Below are 15,129 nucleotides of genomic sequence, written 5' to 3' on the forward strand. Positions count from 1 at the left end.
TATATATATATATACATATATATATATATATATATATATATATATATATATATATATATATATATATATATATATATATATATATATATATATATATATAGGGGAGAGTTACCTAAGACGGGACGGTTCCCAAGTAGGGACACTAGCAATTCTAGAAAATCTGTAACAAGTGGCAACACCTGCACTGGAAGAATGAAAGCTCGCCATTCAGTCGTATTGTCACGTAAACGACACGAAGCTAGCATACCGGTAGCGTTCGTCAGAACAAGTTGTTAGTGTTTACATATTTTTTTAAATTTATTTACGTACAACATTATAGTGAATATAGCGTTAATGGTAAGTATCTGTGAAACTTAACGTTATTAGTCAATAAGTGACCACCGTCCAAAAATTATCTAAAGTTCTTGCTCAGAGGGGTAAAAAGCAAGTGGGAGGTTTAACAAGTGCCGAAAGAGGAGTTAATGTCACTATAGTAGCTGCTATGAGTGCAAGTGGCAATTTTCTTGCGCCTGATATTTCCCAGAAAGAAAATAAAACCAGAGCTGATGGACAATGCACCTAACGGTAGTCCGGCATTTCCACAGGACAAAGGATGGATGGATCGTGATGTTTTTTTAAAATTCATAAATTATTTTGCACAACAAACCAGACCTTCGAAGGAGTGCAAAATTCTTATTATTTTGGACGGCCATTGTTCACATACAAAAAGTTAAGACGTTATAAATTTCTGTCGCGAGAATGGTATTATTTTATTATGCCTGCCACCACACTGTACGCATAAAATGCAACCCCTAGATATTTCGTATTTTAAATCATTTATGAGTTATTATGATTTGTACCTTACTAGATGGCTAAAAAATCATTGTGGTCGTACATTTGGAATATATCAAATCTCAGGGGCTGTTGCAGAAGCATTCTCAAAGGCATCTTGTGTACAGATAGCGACAAATGGATTCCGAGTAACCGGAATTTGGCCTTTTAACGAAGACGTATTTCAAGACTGCGAATTCGCTCCCTCTAAAACGACGCGACGAAACAATCAGTGGACAATGAAACTACATCACAGGTCAATAAATTACCCGTAATGATGGCTCATACCGAAGGCGTAAATCAAGTTGAAATGTATGATAATCCGATTCCTTCAACCTCAAAACAGTATGTTTTAAGGTCACCTAAAGATGGCGATTCCGAAGATAACAGACCGATACAGAGAAGCCAAATCATTCCTATTCAATTTCCGACATCCAAGGTAAAAGTGACTGATATTAGTCCGCTACCAAAGGCACAGAAAAAGAAAGGTAAGACTTCTTCTAGACATTCTCTGAAATCCACGATACTCACAGAATCGCCGTATAAAAATGAATTAGAGACGTTGCAATCCACAATCCCTACTAACAAGGTTAAATCTGTGAAACGAACTGTAGTTATGGATCACAGCACTCGAAATGCAAATATTAGCAATATCACAGTCGTCACTTCAACTAAAGATGATTCAAACTGCATTGTATGTGGAAAGAATTACGCAGAGAGTAGTGAAGACTGGTACAACTGCAAAATATGTTCAAATTGGGCTCATGAGTCTTGTGGAGTAATGGATGATCTCTATTTTATTTGTGGAAGTTGTATAGAGTAATGTCCCTTTTTGAGAAACCCAACGGACCATCTTAGGATTCCGGTTTCTCATGATGGGACATTCACACTTTTTTTTTAATAACAAAAAACGAAGCATATTTTTTATTTTTTATTTAGTTTATATCTAAAATGTGTTAATAATTAGAATAAAGTTTCATTTTATAACCTCAACTTTTTTTTAATATCTATAGATTTTCAAGTATTTGTTATAAAAAAAAACTGTCCCAACTTGGGTGACTCTCCCTATATATATGTATATATATATATATATATATATATATATATATATATATATATATATATATATATATATATATATATGTATATATATATATATATATATATATATATATATATATATATATGCTTTAAAATATATAAATTAAATAAATAGTTAGTGTTAGTTAAATACTTTTGTAAACTACAATCTTTTGTAACTAGAGTGCAACGTAAAATAAAGTGCCATCAAATACAAAAAGCACTATTATTACTAGTTCGACTTGAAAATTGTTTCGACGAAGAATTATTTAACATCCACATACTTAGCCAGTTACAACGTCTGGCCCGCTTCTTGAGTGGTAGAAAGGAGACAATTCACAACAGCAGTAACAAGTCATTTGCAGATATCTATTATAGATATCTGCAATATCTATAATAGATATACAAAAAGGTTAAAAAATAACGAAATTATCAAACGAGATTGGCTTGTATATTCTGTATCTAGTGATTTTGTATTTTGTTTTTATTGTAAGCTTCTCAATGCAAATGTCACTGCTATTGATACCCACATCGCTTTCAAAGACTGGAGACATTTGTGGAGAAATTTAGAAAGACACGAGAAAAGTTCTGGTCACGTAAATTCTATAAAAAAATATGTAGATCTAAAAAAAAGACTCGAAAAAAAAATTGATGGACGGCGGTTTTAGAAAGAATTATTGAAATAATAACATTTCTAGCACGACAAAATTTACCATTAAGAGGAATCAGTGAAAGGTTGTCTTAATCAGATAACAGTAACTTCTTAAAATTAACAGAATGTATTTCGAATTTCGACAATACGCTATAAGACCCCATTGCTCGAATTATCTTGGATTTAATATTCAAAATGCATTAATAAGTATAGTTGGGAGTCCGGCCCCGATATCTAGCAGATCATACAGCTTTATATCGGTTGTGACAAATTATTATACTAGTAGGTTGTTAAAATTAAAAATATAATCTAATTTTCATACTGTTTGCAACATAAAGTTAAATGTGACAGTTGTGCACTGAATATCGTAGAGTTCTGTGAGTACAAAACTGCATTATTAATAACCATAAAATCAGAAGTTTAAAAGGCAAAATATTTTATCAATTTCAATTCAACTTATCGATTATCGACAACAACTTTTTGCTGGTTTTTGCTTCTAACAAGTAATTAGGCTATGCTGCTGTTCAATTTTATTAAGTGGCCAGGTCCGGCTTCAGATCCTCTGTGCCAATGTACGTAAATTCTCAGCGGGAAGATGGATGAACCGGAATCAGCTACTACCTCACGAAATATACCCACTACGTCACATATATCTTACTCCAATGCATTAAACAGTTTCAAATATCCTTCAAAAGACCAAGGTATTATAATTTCAACCATACAAGGAATAAAAGTTTTCGAATATGTAAAAGCTGTTGGATCAATAGTACAGCCCAAAAATGTTGTTTGGGCATCCAAAATAGCAAACAACCGCGTCTGCATCTACCTCTCCTCTAAATATGTAGTTGATCAATTTCTTAGCTCCCATAAATATTGATGGTAACCAGATTGAAGTAAGAAGATTTATAACCCCTGTTCAGAGACTCATCATATCTAATGTATGTCCTACTATACCTAATAGCATAATTGAAGAGCACTTAAAAACTATGGGTATAAAATCCGCCTCCAACATGATGTTTCTACGAGTAGGCATGCAAGACTCAGAATACAGCCACGTACTCAGCTTTAGGAGGCAAATGTTCATAAGTCCTTTAGAAAATGCATCAATTCCTAACTCATTTCTAATCTCATTCGACAATACATCATATCGACCATACATTTCCATAGATGGTTTAAACTGCTCCAGATGCAAGATTGTCGGACATCACGATTCTGACTGTCCTTTTTTATCATCAAGAAACTCAATTAATCAAATGGAAGCTGACCACCACGTGAATATACATAACTCTACCAATGAAAAATATAATCAGCTACAAGATCAACCACGAAACCAATACCAAGAAGATACCGAAACATTAATGGAACCAGAACCCAATACCATACAAAATCACGCATCAGCTACAAAGAACCAAACCACTTCCTCACAAACAAACAATGAATTACAAATTTTGAATCAACCAAAAATATCCCAAGATAATTCCTTAGTAATTAAAAACGATAGAAAAACCACTGAAATTACTCCTGCAACTAAAAGACAAATATCCTCTCCTTAAATTCTTGAAAATGACCTACCTCCTTCCGATACTCAAAAACCTAAGAAAAAGCCTAAAACCCAAGAAGATATTCCAATTATTCTAAATCAAATTAAAGAAAAAATTGAAAATAGAAACCCTTCCTTTACACTTACTTTTCATGAAATATTTGATTTTCTGGCAAATTCCCTTCACTCAAAACATCCTGAACGCATTGTTAAAAATTATTCAAATGAAAGCCAAGAAATAAAAGAAATTTTAAACTTTATATATTCTCAAATACAAAATAAAACTTTAAAAAACAATATCACCAGATTGAAGAAGAAACTGCTTCTCAACAGTCCTTCTTCTACTGACGAAACTGACTAAGAATCAAGTTCTCAACAATAAATAGTTTACACATAAAGAGTTAATGGCCAGCACATTCATATTACAGTAGAACCCCAAGGAGGCTGCTCCGATGTGTACCAAGTGCAACACTCAGTTGTCAGTGAAACATATAATTGTTGAGTGTCCAGTGTAACAGAACGAAAGAATCGCGTGTGCTCTTAGTGATAATTTAAAAAGTATACTAACGTCAAATTTACAGTCTTTATTAAGTTATCTTAATATGAGTAAACTATATACCAGATTGTAAAAAATATTTTTTTACATTTTTAATATATTAATAAATTTTTTTTATGTAACAATATGTATCTTACTGTTTGTGTATGTCCCCCCGCTAATAACCCTTAGTGGTTGATGCGGGTACATTTGTTTAAATACAAAAAAAAAGTATGGTTGGTGAAAAAATTAAATGCACAATTGGACGGCGTTATGCAGAAAGCTATCAACCCTCAATAGTGACAAACTGAGATAATCAAGTTTTTATTGATTTAAAAAATCTGTAGGATATGTTGCTACTACTTTGTTACTTTTTTTTACTGTGGATAGTTATTTTGGTATTTTCTACAGGTTTAAATATTTTAATTGTAAATTAAAAACAGAAACGGGAAATTTTTGTGGATTGGTAGGTTTCTGAATTTTGCAAAGTGGGAAATTAATACCAACAATATTAAAGAAAAATAAAAGTAAAGTTAGAAAAATTATTTTTATTTACCAAAAAGTTAAGGATATGATTACTTAACGTATTAATTTAATAAATTTTAATGTTAATCTACGTCATCCACTTCAAAATCTAAATCTTCAGTAGTGACATTGTAACCCTCAACATCTTCAGTTATATTGGCACCCTGCAAATTTTGATAAAAAGGCAGTGCATCGGCAGGAATAAAGTGCATCATTTCCTTTAAATTTTGTAATTTCTCCTCAGAGATAGGCTTTCCTTTAAGCCATAGTGGCATTAAATCGCTAAAGATTTCTTCGTTACCAGTTCTACCTCGAGAAGATTTTTTAATAGAAATTTTTTAACAAGGTTGTGAAAAATTGTGTTGTTGTTGTATCAGTAACCGAAATGGATCTTGCTTATCTATTTTGATTGACCTAATCTTTAAACAATTAATTTTTTCTTTATCTTCTGTCACTTTGCGATTAGTAATTTTTTTTTCAATGTTCATTACGCCTAAACGATCATCGACGTGCATTTGGGTATTAAACAATGGTCTCTGCTTTCTGCAAGAACGCATTACTTTGATGTAGTCATTTGGGGTGTATAATCTTTGCTGTCGTTTAAGAGCCGACTCAATATCACTGAAATCAGTGTCGTTGGGCAGAAAACTATAAGCAGGACAGAGATATTTTACGGTAATGCTTTCTAAGTTTGTGCGTGTCCCATGCAAAATTGATTTAAGCATAAGTATTAATTTAATATTTCGATTTTGGCCGCCGCAGGAATCACACCAAAGGGTAAGATATTTGACTTCTGGAGTTAATTTACTTGTTATATGTTTTATAAGAGGCAACAGCGCGTTGTGCGAAATAAAAGTGTTAAACATTTTTACCAGTGTTTATTCCGATTTTTGAGGTAATAGTGAGAAATAAAATCCAAACTATACGTGAAAAATTGTATGAGGACATAAACTCTCTGCAGTGCAAAGAAAATTGGCAAAAAGTGACCTGTAAGTAAGTTTTAAAACATTTTATTGTATTCAAAACAAAACGACATTTAGAAATTCCAGTTCTTTTAATAACAGATAAGAAGACAAGTCTTGATCAAATTGAATGCGACGTTGCCGGTTATCCAAAAAGTTTCAAAAATCCAAGAAAGGAAATCCGCTAATTAATAATATTAACTAAATAAACAAAATTTAGAAGAAATAAAATATTCAATAAATTTAAATTTCATACTCAATTATTGCTTGAGAAGTTCTAGAGCTTCTGACGGGTTGACCGGAGAACTAGAACTTACCGCTTGCTATAATATAGAGTAAAAAGTACATAAAAAAGAAATAAAAATGGATAGCGATGATGACTACACCTCAGAAGACAATAAAAAAAGAAGTCGAAAGGAAGATGATGAAGATATTTTCAACAAGAGCAAGAAACTTACCAGAACACCAACCAAACAACAGAAAGATGAAAACAAAATAGATCAGCTTTTAAAAATGATGCAAAATTTAACAGATCAAACAAAACATCTAACAACGGAGGTAAAAGGAATAAAAGAAGAACAACGAGAATATAGAAATGACCTCAGAGAATTAAAAAAAGAAATAAATGAATTCAAACAAAGTAACCAACAACTAAAAAAGGAAAATGATGAAATGAAGCAGGAACTAAAGATAGTGAAAATGAAGGTAGAACAGCTCGAGAAAGAGAGAAAGGCTAACAATGTTATTGTCCAGGGTCTACCGATGGATACAAATAACCCAAATGTAGTCAACGAGATTATGGCAAATTTCGTGGAAAAAGAATTAGGCATTAAAGTAGAAATAGAAGATGCTTATAAAATAGGCGACAAAACATGTCTTGTAAAACTAAAAAACAGAAATGAAAAAATTAAAATCATGAAGAACAAAAACAAACTAAGGGCATCAAAGCCAGAAATATACATCAATAACGATCTAACGCAAGAAGAGATGAAGATCCAACAAGAAATACGGAAAATTGCAAAATTTCAACAAGAAAAAGGTATGAACACCAGAGTAGGTTATCAAAAATTAAATATTGACGGGGCTATATGGAAATGGAACAAAGAGAAGAATGAACTGGAAAAGGCAAACCAAGACACGCCAAAAAACCGATAAAACAACAAATATCGTACACACAACAAAAAACGGAAACGAAAATGACAAAGGAAAAGGACATGAATAGATTAGATAAGATAAAACAGACGAGCAGGAAAAAATATAATAGAAAAATGAAAAAACGCGATGAACTAAAAATAAGTACGTGGAACATCAGAACAATGCTTGAACCAGGAAAAATGCAGGAGATTGTCTCAGAACTAGAAAGATACCAAATTGATATTGCAGTGATTCAAGAAATTAGATGGGCAGGTCAAGGAGAAATAAATAAAAAAAAACTACACACTACAGTATTCGGGACATGGAAAACAAGGTCAATATGGAGTTGCTTTCATAATTATGGGAAAAATAAAAAATAACATTATGCAATTTAAACCAATAAATGAACGTATGGCTTACCTGAGAATTAACGACAAACCATTTAATATATCAATCATAAACGTATATGCTCCAACTGAAAGTGCTGCTGCGGAGGAAAAAGACAAAATGTATGAGGAACTTGAACGAGAAATGGAGAATTTACCTAGAGAAGACACAATACTGGTAATGGGAGATTTTAACGCCCAAGTAGGTAAGGAAGACTACATTAACCAAGTAGCAGGTAAACACACATTACACGAAAAAACAAATGACAATGGTCAAAGATTATGTAACCTAGCAGCTAGTACCAATATGATTATCATTAGTACAAATTTCGAACATCCTAAATACCATAAAGTAACATGGATTTCCCCAGACCAAAAAACATGGTCCCAAATAGACCATATTCTGATTACAAGAAGGAAACAAACATCGGTTACGGACGTGAGAACTTACAGAGGTGCGCATGCAGACACAGATCATTTTATGGTGACTGCAAAGGTAAAACAAAAAGTCAAAAGAACTCTAAAAAACACGACAATGAAAGACAAATGGTACGTAGAAAAACTGAATGCTCCAGACATAAGGATTAAGTATGCTGATGACATGAACAAAAAACTAAAGGAACAGTGTAAATATACAAAGGATATAGAAACAGAATGGAGAAATTTAAAAAAATGTATAAATGAAACAGCGGATGTACACATAGGAATAAAAAGAAACAAAAAAAAACAAGAATGGTATAATGAAGAATGCCATAACATGCTAAAAAAGAAGATAGAAATTAGACAAATGTGGATAAGAACAAATAGACAGGATTATAGGGAAGAATACAATAGAATAAGGAATGAATGTAAGAAAAAAATAAGGAAAATTAAACGTGCCTGGTTAGATGATAAGATAAAAGAAATAGAAAAAGAAAGTAAGAACAGAAACACAAAAGCATTTTATAAGAAAATTAGCGAGCAAAACAAAACTTTTAAAGGAAAGATAAAAGGCATAAAAGATAAAAATGGAAAAGTATCAGAAAATGATGAAGAGTATAAAGAAATTTGGACTCACTATTTTAAAGAATTATTAACAGAGCAAGAAGATCAAGACCTAAATGAAAACGTAGAAGAAGAGACAATGATGTTAGGAAACCAGCTAGAAAGACCAACAAAAGAGGAAGTTGAGGAAATTATAAATAGCAGCCGTAATGGTAAATCTTCAGGATCAGACGGGATCAATATGGAACTTATAAAATATGGTGGTGAAGAATTAAAAGAAAAACTGTACAATTTAATAAAAGACATATGGGACGAAGAAAAAATGCCGGAAGAATGGAACAAAGGACAAATTATCACGATTCATAAAAAAGGAGACCAACAAATGTGTAATAACTACAGAGGACTGACGCTATTAAACACAGCATATAAAATTATGTCGACCTTAATACATCGAAGACTGACCAACGCTATGACGAATATCATAGGACACTATCAATGCGGATTTATTAAGGGAAAGTCTACAACAGATGCCATACATACAGTTAAACAAATTATGGAAAAAGCTCATGGATATAAAATAGAAATTGAACTGCTTTTTATAGATTTTCAGCAAGCATTTGATACAATAAAAAGATCAAAATTAATGGTAGCTCTGAAAGAAATGGGAATACAAAACAAATTAAGACGATTAATAAAAATGACAATGAGTAGAACTGTAGTGAGTATAAAAACTCAAGTAGGAGACACAGAAGAATTTGTCATAAATAAAGGGGTTAGACAAGGAGATTCGTTATCAGCAACCCTGTTTAATCTTGCCCTGGAATACATCGTCAGGAAAATAAACAAAGGTACCCTTAGAACTAGAGAAGGACAAATAATAGCATACGCTGACGATATTGTGCTAATAACAAAAAATAGAAAAACAATGGAAAAAATGTTAAATGAAATGGTAACAGAAGGAAAAGTAATGGGATTAAAAATAAACCAAGAAAAAACAAAAATAATGAGATTTGATAAAAACTTCGAAAACAAAAAGGTTAGACTAGGCGAATACATTTTTGAAGAAGTCGAAAAATTTAAGTACTTGGGAATATTAATAACAAACAATGGAGAAAGAGAAACAGAAATCAAAGAAAGGATAGGACTACAGCAAATAAGACCTTCCATGCAAATAAGAAATTACTAAAAAATAAACTATTGAGTAAGAAATCGAAAATGAAGGTATACAAAACAATAATTCGACCGACGATGATGTATGCAGCCGAAACCCTCAGCATGACAAAAAAACAAGAGGAAAACCTTAGAATACAAGAAAGAAAAATACTAAGAGCAATACTGGGACCAATAAAAATAAATGAAAATGAATTTAGACAAAGAACGAACCTTGAGCTACTGGAAGAAATTAAGGAAGATATAGTGTGTAAAATAAAACAACAAAGAGCAAAATGGCTAGGACACGTATGGAGATCAGGATCAACTACGACGATATTCTCAATATTGGAATGGACACCAGCTGGCAAAAGAAGACGTGGAAGACCAAGATCTACATGGTTACAAGAAGTTGTAAATGATCTCAACAAGGCGGGCATACGACAGTGGAAAGGAAAAACCAGAGATAGGACACAATGGAGAAAAATAACTGAGAAAATTAAATAAGGAACATGAGGACTGATCTACCTCAAAACATAGATCTAGAGAGCGTAAGCGGCGTAACCCCTAAAGGGGTGTTTAGCCATATATATATATATATATATATATATATATATATATATATATATATATATATATATATATATATATATATATATATATATATATATGTTTTATAAGGCAAGAGCCTATTTCTTGGGCGCCCCTTCCAGCTGAACCTTCTACCCAAACGTAGCAATATCCTCAATTTTCTTTAGCATTGTGTATTCCTGCATTTTACACCCACAACTGACGCTTATAAAATAGTATGCCTGTAGGTAATCTGGGAAGTAGTAGGGTTTTTTACAAGTCAAAACTTGAACACTCTTGATCTATTTGTTTAGTCGCTATCTTGAAATCATCTCTTCTCACTTTCTGTGCCTCCTCTGCAACTTGCAAATGCTTATTATGTTTCTGATTGAACTGTTTTTTTTTCTACATCCCTTTCATTATCTATTTTCATTTTAAAAGTGCATGTGTCTTTTTTAATGGCTTTATTTTCAAATTAAATTTCGTGTTGAAATGTTCTTGTATGCCATTAAGCTTACGGAATTGGCTTCTTCCTGCTTGTACATGTCATAAATTTGGTGTAAAGTGGAGCCATGTGGTAAATATTTCGCCTCCGTTTGTTCCCGACAGTAGTGTGAAATGTATTTAGGTATTTTATTAATTTGACTAACAACTGCTTGAATTCTTTCATCTGATCATTTGTTTTTGACTCCATGCTTTAAACCTATTTGATCACCAATAGGAGCCCTACCATGAAATTTTCTTAAAGCAGTGTTTACTCGAGATGTAGTTACCTCTAGAGTATTTATAAACATTTCACTACACACTTTTGTGTTCTTTATTTTATAAATTCGAGAGTATTTCCTTTTTTCGATATTTCTACCGTAAGTCCTTTTTTTTAATTTCGGATACACTAGCAGCAATATTAGTTTTAGCATCGTATGAATTTGGCGACCAAAACCTCTCAAACTCATACTTTTGAATTTCAACAGAAATATTTTCTGCAAATTTTGATATACAGTTACAATGAAAATCAGCGAACTCCTGTTCGCTCAGGTTGGACTTGCACACTTTTATAGTTAAAATATGATTTATTGGTGTACATCCTTATCGTTTTTTCTTTTCTAGTTTGATTGGGAATTTTTAGCTTTCTCGTTTTTTGTTAGCCTTTCATTCAAAGCTGGATTAACTTCTTGGATAGCATCGATTTTAGGATCGTTATCTGCAACATCATGAACGGGAATATTTTGTCACTGATATCTTCGGGTTGGTCTATTTCTATTTCTGATAAAGAATCTTCCTGTTTAACTTCATAAGGGGGATCTGCCAATGAGTCATCACTATTTTCTATAAAATTTTTCTCAGAAATATTGTCGCATATATCAAATGTAGAAACACCAAGAGATGCAACAGATGTAAGAGTTATTAGAACATTATTTTCAGAGACTGTACCTTCAGTTGTGGCAATTTGAACAGCAACCATTGGCGAATCTGTTGCTTCCTGATCTGGTCCATAAATATAGTCTAAAAAGATAAAAAGGTATTGCTAAGGTACCTATACTAATAAATAATTTTATTTAGAATAAACGGGTAATTTATCATATTTATCTACTGAAGTTAAACTAAAAAAACAATAATAAAAGATACTTACTTGGATTTGTCTTTTTTGCAAGTGCAGCCTTACTCTCTTCTACAAATGTTTTCTTTGAAAATTTGTCGCACTTAATAAGCGTAGCAACTAAAAAACGTGTGAGATTTGTTGAATCATCATGATAACTTAAATGTAGTGTGTTCCCAGATGTGTTGATTTGAACGGCAACATTTGACGGATTTGGTCCTACTACTGTTTCTTCATCACATTCATAAAATATTTTTCTAAAAAAATATATTTTATCAATGCGAAAGTTCTGACGCATGCTACAATAGACCGATCGTAGTGGACCCAGGACCTAAAACCAAAACCACAAATATTTACAGACTTATTTTAAGTAAGTAAACAATTTGACTATACCAAAACAATTTTTAATTGAAGGTGATTACTTGGCAACGTCGCACTTAACGATAACTTTTCAACGAAATCATATTCCAATTATCAATTTTTCAGAGGCGTACCAAAAAAAATTTTAATTATTTATTTAAACACATAATTACGTAAAAATTAAATCTAAGACCGATATAATTATTAAATTATCATGTGTCTTTTAACAGGTATCTTATAGTTGTCTAACAAAATAAAGTAAAATTTTATTGTTATAAGAGAGTACCTAATACAGAACTTCAAAAAACAGAAAACTTTGGAAAATACTTATTTTTTTCATTAGACTAAACAATTTAAAATTTTAACATACGATCTCGTCATTACGCATCATTCTCTATTTATAGAATTGCTGTGTGCTCTAAATGTTACATTTGTTTTTTTTTTAACTTAATTTGAAAGTTTCCTTGTGTTTATTTGTTTATTTGAATATCAAAATATATTATGAGGTTCATATAAATTAAAATAAAGTAAGCTAAACTATTATCATCTGAATGCGTGTATATAGTAGTACATTTGTTTATTTCAGTAAATTCTCGAAATATGAAATGAAGATGGCACTAACTACTAAAGAGTTAATAGCTTTGTTAGAAGAAGACTCAGATTGTGAAAATGCTGACTCACTTAATGTGGTTTATTTGCCGCCGAGATTAGATTAGAAAGTTTCTGATGTAGAAGACATTGATGAGATCAGAGAGAAGACATCACTCTTTTTTGATAAAAAAGTAATTGAAAGCATTCTATATTTTACAAATATTTATGCATCGCAGGATAACCGTCACAATTTTGAAAAGAATAACATAGATTAAAAAAAAATATTAGCATATGTATATTATCTCTTTCACACTCTGCTTCAAGTTGATATGCATTGGTCAAAGGATGAGGATAAAGAAATGCACATTATAAGAGAAAGCATGAGCCGACATAGATTTATATTTATAATTTACAATAGTGAAGAAACCGCTATTAGTGTCAAACTTAGTACATGGACGTCAATCCAAATTTGCTTTACCAGATGAAACCAAATTCGACAATATTGGCCACATTAAAAAAAGAGACGATAGTGCAAGAATGTAGGATATGCAAAAGTAATACTATTTATTTATGTAAAAGGTGTAAAATGCATCTACACCCGAATGTTTCTAAAATTTTCACCTTAAAATTTAATTTAAATTTAAGATACAATATGTTGCTTTATTAAAAATTGTACTGTTTTCCTTGAAAATGAGAAAAAAAATCTTTTTGTTGTAAATTAGTCTTAATTTATGCGTTTTTAGTCCAATCTAATAAATTAATTGTCAAATTTCTCTTGTATATTGAGCGCCGTTAATGGGTTAATACTATATACAGAATAAACTTGCCTCTTTACTTTACTTACCTCAAAACTATTTTAAAGTTAATAATAAAGTCTATTTAATAAATATATTCCCAATAAATAGAACACACTACGTCTATGCACACATAGGCAACACAGAACACACTACGGCAAGTTACCGACTTTTTAATAAACACCAAGTCCACTTCCAGTCAGAGGTAAACAACACCATGTGGACTTGGTGTTGTTTACCTCTACTATATGTGTGCACCGTCATTTACCATCCGGACATAGTGTTATGTACCCTTGTACACTTCCGGTCATATAAAAATGGTACACTTTTTTTTCCCAATGTAAACCAGTGTTCAGACCAGAGAGATATAAGAGAGCCTCTCTTACATATCTCTGGTTCAGACTGGAGAGAATGGTTCGTGAAACAATTCATTGTTGCCATCACAGATAACGGAATTGCACTAAATCTAAATAAAAAAAATAACGTTCAAAAATGTGTTTAGATAAATATTATTTTTATTATTAACGACAACAAACGGTATCTAATAAATTTAATAACCAGAGAGACGGTTGAGTTAATGTCCAAAATGTGTGAAGAATTTTCTAATAATGGAGATATGACAAAATACTATTATTTCAGCAGTTTCGAATTATAATACATATATTTAAATTCCACCCTTGTTCACTGTAAAAGTTATTCATTTTGTATTAATTTCAAATTAAATTTTTAATTTTTCCAGTGTGTTTTATTTATTCTTGTATGCCACTACTCAATACAGTTTTGTGCTACACTTTACGAGAAACGAATGACAGCTCTAGATTTGAAATTAAACATAATAATTTAAAGTCATGTTTAAATTTTTTATTTTTTAACATTATTTTTGAATTAAAATATTTTCATAAATTATAATAAAACACGATTCAAGTCCTTCTTTTAGCTGGTTTGATATAATATATTCGTTATAAGAAAGAAGTGAACGAAAATGATAATTTGTTTGGAGATGAAAATTCGGATATTAATAAAATCTATGAGCCTCCAAGTGGTGAAAGCTCAGAATCGGACGACAATGATATGAGACGTATAAGTAAACCAGCGAAAACAAAGGTAAAAGAGAAAGCTATTATTACTCCTACGATTAGTGGGGCAATAAAAAAAATCTTGTTCAGGACGATTTATCCCTAAGCAGTGATGCAAGCAATTTCAATGAACATAATGAAGTTATTTTAGAAGAGAAAAGTGTTTAAAGAAAGGTACAAAATATAACTAAGTGCAAACAAAAAGGTAAAAAACGTGTAGTAAATGAACAAAATTGGGCCTGTAATCTTCGCAAACGAAAAATAGCTGGTGAGAAAGAGTATCTCAGTAAAAGAGGCAAAGACATACCTGCAAAAATGTTAAAGCCTCCTTGCATGTGTCGCGTGAAATGCTCTGAAAGATTGCCAGAATACGAAAGACAAAAA

This window comes from Diabrotica undecimpunctata, chromosome 9 (assembly GCF_040954645.1).
Source record: "Diabrotica undecimpunctata isolate CICGRU chromosome 9, icDiaUnde3, whole genome shotgun sequence".
Taxonomy (NCBI): Eukaryota; Metazoa; Arthropoda; class Insecta; order Coleoptera; family Chrysomelidae; genus Diabrotica; species Diabrotica undecimpunctata.